This window comes from Chenopodium album, chromosome 25, assembly GCF_948465745.1.
Source record: "Chenopodium album chromosome 25, dcCheAlbu1.1, whole genome shotgun sequence".
Lineage (NCBI taxonomy): Eukaryota > Viridiplantae > Streptophyta > Magnoliopsida > Caryophyllales > Amaranthaceae > Chenopodium > Chenopodium album.
In genome coordinates this window covers 21,858,645-21,865,808 of record NC_137858.1, presented here as the reverse complement: position 1 = coordinate 21,865,808, position 7,164 = coordinate 21,858,645, and positions in this window count along the sequence as shown.

The following is a 7,164-nucleotide window of genomic DNA, read 5'->3' as shown; positions in this document are numbered from 1 at the left end:
CTTATCATGAAAATCGTTAACTTAAAAATTCATACGTTTATTCAAACAATCATTCAAACAAACATTTACCAAAACACGCATTGTATCAAAGACCTGGCCACCTATACGTACCTTGATCACGAGAACAATTAAGGTACGATCACTAAACTTGACCATGATCGAGGGACTCCTCCTACACAATTAAAATAACCTTAATTAATATAAGGTTAACAAAATTAACACAAAACTATAAATAATACTCCACTAGTGCATGAACTACCAAACTATTAACTTTTATCAAAATAGTGCTATTAGTATCAAAGTGGTAAATAATTTATTAGCTTCTTAAAGGAATAATATTAGTAATAATAATCATAGTATAATAATCAAGACTTGTGGCAAAAAAAAAAAAAAAAGAAGGGTGAAGGAAAGAACGTGACACTGCACCTCCTTGATAGCCTATTTATAGTGTTTAAGGGGTAGTAAGATAGAGTTAAAGGAGGGTTGAGATTAACATGGGAACATGATAAATGTAAGTTTGTTAAATGAATATGAGTGAAATTTAGTCTAGGTTAATTCATGTGGGAAAATCCAATGGAAAGGATTAGAGATGGAGTAAGATAAATACTAATATGGTTAAGAAAGATATATTAAATGATTTATAAGTTTAAATAGGATAAAGATAAGTAAGCACTTGGCTTGAGTTTCTTAACTCACGGCCAAAATAATTTTTTTTTTTAATAAATAAAAAACGAAAATCATTCTTAAATAAATAAAATAATTAGATTTGATAATTAAATCAAGTTAAAATATATAGATAATATCAAAACTAAGATTAGATGTAATTCATGAGATAATAATTAAGCTAAAGTTGTTAAGTATTATTAAGATAAAATCCGGAAAATAAAATTAAAAACGGAATATAACGGTAATTAATAAAGTATGGACCGACCAAGATCATAATTTAGAAATATTTAATTATTTCAATTAATTAAAGAAATTACTAATTAAGAAAATATTTCCAAAAATTAGGGGTATTACATCCATTTCTTCATCAACCACTTTGAGCCTCGTCTAGCGATTGACCTTATTTATTCAACCCACATTCACCTAACCCTGGGATGGGAAGGTGTGCAATTTGTGTAACATCCAAAAAGCAAGTTAAAATAAAAAAAGCAAAAAAAAAAAAAAAAAGCCGAAAAAAAATGTAGATAAAAAGCAAAGTCTAAAAGCAAGTGCTCCAAATGTCCTTGATATGAACACGTCTCAAATTACGTCTCTCATCGAGTGCTTGGTACCGTGCCTGAGAAACATGAATGCTGAGTGAGTGATGGACCGCATGATCTGAGATTGCCTACATTGATTCAAAAAAAAAAAAAAGGCTCAAAGCAAAAAATAAAAAAAAAAATTAAAAAAAAAAAAAAAAAAATTGAAAACTAAAACTTGCGAATTCAAAAATTTTCAAATACACAATTACACATCTCGGGGGGATTCTCTCGGGTCTTGAGCCTTTTTACCCCTTTCTTCCTTAAACCATCAGCTTAACTACATTACAACCCTCAAAAGACCTCTTTATGATGTACATGTACTTGTGCAAAGTTCGGTTAGAGCGACGTTCGGCCTGATTCTTAACGGATACGTAGGCAACCTCACATTGAGGTGCGGCCACATTCATATTCATATCCATGCATGATCGAGTCAAAGAATATCCGATGCTTACCCTTACCCATTTAGAGCTAGACTTGGGGGCTTGAACCCACATCTCTTAGCTTACCCAGCCTAAAGAGAGTCATCATCTTTGACTCTTCACAAATCTATTTCCATCACCACTACCTTTGCAGCCAACCTTAGTATCACTTTCACACACTTCACTCACACATACATAGCCATATCATCCTTCCCTTTAAGAACCCTTTATCATGAAATCTTGTTTCAACACTGTGTATGTCATCATCTTTCAAGACAACATTCATTAGAAGAAACATTGTATACTTGCCTAGCTTCCTTACCTGAGCAATATTCATTGTTTCACGCATCGCATAATGTGCTGAGAAACATTTATATATCAAAGATCTGTAATCATGCAAAGCATATCGTGCTTAGCTCCTTGACCTAAGCAACATTCATTACGCAATACACATCGATCACTTCATCTATATACGTGCTTAGCTTCCAGACCTAAGCGACATTCGAGATCATTTCTGTACACCATATATGATGCTTAGCTCCATGACCTAAGTTAATTCATCTATCGTGTCACATGATGTAATTGTCCTTAGCCTCCTAGCCTAAGAACATGTATTGCATACATTATCTTCAAGACGAGCAGTTCAATCTGACAAGAAGAAAATCCATGCGATTCATTTCTCTTTGCTCAACGAGGAAGTTTTAAACTTCTTTTCCTTTTTCGTATTTTTCTTTTGCGGAAGTTAAAAAACTTTTTCAAAATTTTCTCATCAAGGGAAGTTCGAAAATAAAACTTTTTTTTTCATGTCTTTCTTCTTCGGGAGAAAGTCGGTACGCTCCTCTCATGACAAAAATGACGGAAAATTTTTGCTTTTTCATCTTTGTTTGCTTGTGTTTGCTCATACACTCAAATCATACATATACACACACACACAATCACAAGTCATACACATGTCATGTCAAGTCGTGTCAAGTCAAACTTGGTCAAGTCAGTTGGTCAAGTCAATCATAGTCTACACGAGTCCCTTGGCAAATTTTATTTTGCAGGTCTCTATTACAGCCCACGTCCGGGGACAAGCGGACCATCTACAACCCACGTCCGGGGACAAGCAGACCATCTACAGCCCACGTCCGGGGACAAGCAGATCATCTACAGCCCACGTTCAAGGACAAGCAAACCTTTCACAGCCCACGTTTGGGGACAAGCGAACCAACTATAGCCCACGTTCGGGAACAATTCAACTATCATCATTTTAGTGATCATCTCCCAAGCGAAGACAATTCACGGCGCAAGGTTCTCGATACACAGAGACTTGCAATTTCATCATCAGACAAGTTTTTCCTCAAGCATGGAAAATTGTCATCTCTCGACTTTCCTCAAGCATGGAAAATATCTCAACCGGTGGGTTTCTTCAAGCATAGAAAACTGCCAACGTCATCTGACGACTTTCCTCAAGCATGGAAAGTATCATCCGGTGGATTCCTTCAAGCATAGGAAGCTACCAAACTCATTTGTCACCGATACACTGGTGTCAGATATGCATTCTATCCCTTTACTTTTTTATCTTTGGAACAAACATTTTTCTGCAGGTATCGGCGTATACAAAGTGATTTAAGATCACAGAACGTCTTAAATCATTCTCCGTCCCAATCGACTACATTGACTATCTTTTTTGAAACTGTCGTTTCTACAAACTCAGTCAAAGTGGGGGCTTCTGTAGACACCTAAAAATGTCTCCCCAAAATCAAACCCGATGATGAACAACCTTTCACCGCCATTATTGGTCGGGTTGAGTATTTAACCTTGGAGTACTTAAATCCATATTCCCAATACATTTCATAAACCAACCCAATTCCTAACCCATTTTTCCGAATCATAACTTATTTTCCTCTTTTCGTGCCTTTAAACCCAAAATAATTCATTCGTGTCCTTTAAAATCATTCATTTCGTGTTCTTTTTATAAAGACGTTTAGATCAGTTTATTTTGGTCCATAATCTGGGTCTAATGGTTATATGGTTGGATGGGGCTTGAAAAGAGCTTTCCAATGTTATATTATAAGCCCAAATCTGAGTTATAACGAATAAGTTATGGCTAAAATACTAAACTGAGTCCAAACCGAATCTAAGCCCACCTTACCTACGACCCAATGATCATGTGGAGGGTCCAAAGGATTTAATCCCACTCCTAATACAATTAGGATTAATTGGAAGCTTCTATAAGTTTCTAAAAGATCCTAATTATCCTTTTAAAAAAGATAAGATTAAAGAGTTTGAAATAGAATAAAACTCCTTTAGTAATTCGATTCGAATTGAAAGACGTTCAAAGATTGTAAGATATTTTTTTTGTGATTCATAGTTTTTATCTAATTCTTATATAGTTGGATAGCTCTCAAAATTATCTTTCCAATGATATATTATAATATTAATTCCGAGCTATAACGAAAAAGATATGAGCGAAATACGAAACTCTATCCAAAACTGACACCGTCCCACTATTTCGGCCATAGCTTTAATTCTAAAATATATTTTAATTTGATTCTAATTGGGTTAGAAAGTAGACTTCAAGAGCTTTCCAAAGATATCTTATTAATCTTATTTCGATTTCTGGATCAAAAGAAATGATAAAAACAAAAACCGCAAAAACTGCTGTCTATCGCAAGAGTTTTATCCGATTTGAATTCTTATCTTTTCTTGATTCGACCCCTCTTTTTCCCCTTTGAATATAGGTCATATCTCCCCTTTTTCAATCATCAACAAGCTTGATCATCAAATCCTTCTCTCTTCCTCTCTTTTCTACCAAAAATCATTCTCTTCTCTTTCTCTTATATTCTAAGCCTCAAACCTATATTCCTAATTACATCATTCTTCCCCTAAGCACTCCAAGGAGTCCATATTTAACCCGAGGTTTCGACCTTAAACCAAGGTGTGAAAGTTATAATTAACAGAGGGTTTGGACCAAATCAACTCTACTTTTTAGTTAATTTAATTTCAATTTGATTTTTTTTTTATTGAAGTTACTAACAATTTATTCATGATGTAGCAATTTAAAGGAACGCGCGGAATGTGAGTAATTAATTAATTTAATTACTTTTTTTATTTTCTTATTGCTAGTATCATGATTAGGATTATTTTTATTTGATTTGGACTAACGCTAGTATTTTTGAATTGCTTCCAATATTAATGTTGATTTTATTATTATTATTTATGATCACCATATTGCATGTTTAAAGGGAATATGTAATTGAATATCACGCCTAATAAGATAATTTGGACAATCGGTTTAGGTTCCTTTAATCTTGTTATTTAATCAAGTGATCACTAATATTTTAGAATTATGTGTGCATTAATATTCAACCAATTTAGGATAATAATAGTTTGGAGCGAATTGAATCTTTGTTTGCATGCCTTTGAGTTCACAGGAATACTTTTCATAATAAGAATCGAGTAGAGGCTAATACGGGCGAATGTGACTCCATGACTCACTTCGTACCATCATCCCCGATCCTCTTTTCGTGGTTTCGAACCATATGGAGTTAGTAATCTCATGGATTATGAATGGGGTGTAACCTTCACGGGTCAATCGTTGTTGCCTTTCGTTGTCCCCTTTTCGTGGTTGCCTTTTATGATTCGTGAACGGTTTACAAGTTCCTTAAAAACTTGTTGGCGGCTCCCTACTTTCCTTGTCCCTAATCGTGTCCCTAATAGTATATGTCAATTCCTACTTCCTAAGAGTCCCAAGCATATTCACAACATGCTTTTACGTAGGCGCACTTTAAATGACGCTTACAGCTATATTGTCATCCGTTCCCACTTTGCAAATTCTGATTTCACCCTCTGTCTTCCATTCTCGAATCATGTGAAATCGCCTCTGGACATGTTTGACCTTCTGATGTTCTCGTGGCTCTCTAGCCTGAGCAATAGCTCCATTGTTGTCACAATAGAGGTGTATTGGACCCTTGATGGAGGGTACAACACCAAGTTCATCAACGAACTTGCGAATCCAAACTGCCTCCTTGGCTACCTCAGATGCTGCCAAGCACTCGGCTTCAGTTGTAGAATCAGCGGTTGTGTTTTTCTTTGCACTCTTCCAACTAAACTCTCCTCCATTGAGACAGAATATGTATCCGGATTGTGACTTGGAGTCGTCTCTGTCATTCTGGAAGCTTGCGTCGGTATATCCCTCAACAACCAATTCATCTTTACAGCCATAGACCAGGAATTTATCCTTGTTCCTTTTCAGGTACTTCAGAATATTCTTGGTCGCAGTCCAATGCGCCTCTCTTGGGTCTGATTGGTATCGGCTCGTAGCACTCAATGCATACGATACATCCGGCTTAGTACATATCATGGCATACATGATCGATCCAATAAGCGAAGCATATGGAATACGACTCATCCTTTCTCGCTCATCAGGTGTCTTTGGACACTGCTTCTTGCTTAAGGTTATGCCATGTGACATGGGTAGGTGCCCTCTCTTGGCTCCTTCCATTTGGAATTGAGCTAGTACCTTATCGATGTAAGTACTTTGACTCATTCCTATCATCCTCTTTGACCTATCCCTATAGATCTTGATGCCTAGTATGTACTGAGCCTCTCCCAAATCTTTCATCGAAAAAACATTTCCCGAGCCAAGTCTTTACAGACTCTAACAACGGAATGCTATTTCCAATGAGCAAAATGTCATCGACATATAAGACTAGGAAGGCGATGTCACTCCCACAGACCTTCTTGTAAACACAAGACTCATCTGGATTCTTTATAAAACCAAACTTACTGATGGCTTCATCAAATCGCAGATTTCAACTTCTGCTTGCTTGCTTTAATCCATAAATGGACTTCTTAAGCTTGCATACCTTCTTAGGATTGTTCTGCTCGACAAAACCTTCAGGCTGTGTCATGTACACAGTTTCTTCCAAAATTCCATTGAGGAAGGCGGTTTTGACGTCCATCTGCCATATTTCATAATTGTAATATGCAACAATTGCTTAAAGAATTTGAACGGACTTAAGCATTGCAACTGGAGAAAAGGTTTCATCATAATCAACGCCGTGAATTTGCCTGTAACCTTTTGCCACCAGCCTTACTTTGTAAATGAATACATTTCCATCTTTGTCGGTTTTCATCTTGAAAATCCATTTACATCCGATAGGTGTGTAACCTACGGGTAAATCAAACAAGTCCCATACTTGATTTTCAAACATGGAGTCCATTTTGGATTTCATGGCCTCTTGCCATTTTGCAGAGTCGGGGCTCGTCATAGCTTGCTTGTAGGTTGCCGGCTCATCTCCATCCACTACTAGGATGTCCTGATCTTCAGTTAATACAACACCTTTGTCAGGTTGAGATCTTGGCCGAGTTGACCTACACAGGGTAATGGAATGAGCATTTGCCTTGTCGGTTTGACTTTGCATATTTTGATTTTGACTAATGTCAACAGTTGCTTCGTGAGCACTTTGATTGTCAACTTGTCCTTGTTTCTCGTCCTCTCGAACTTCGTC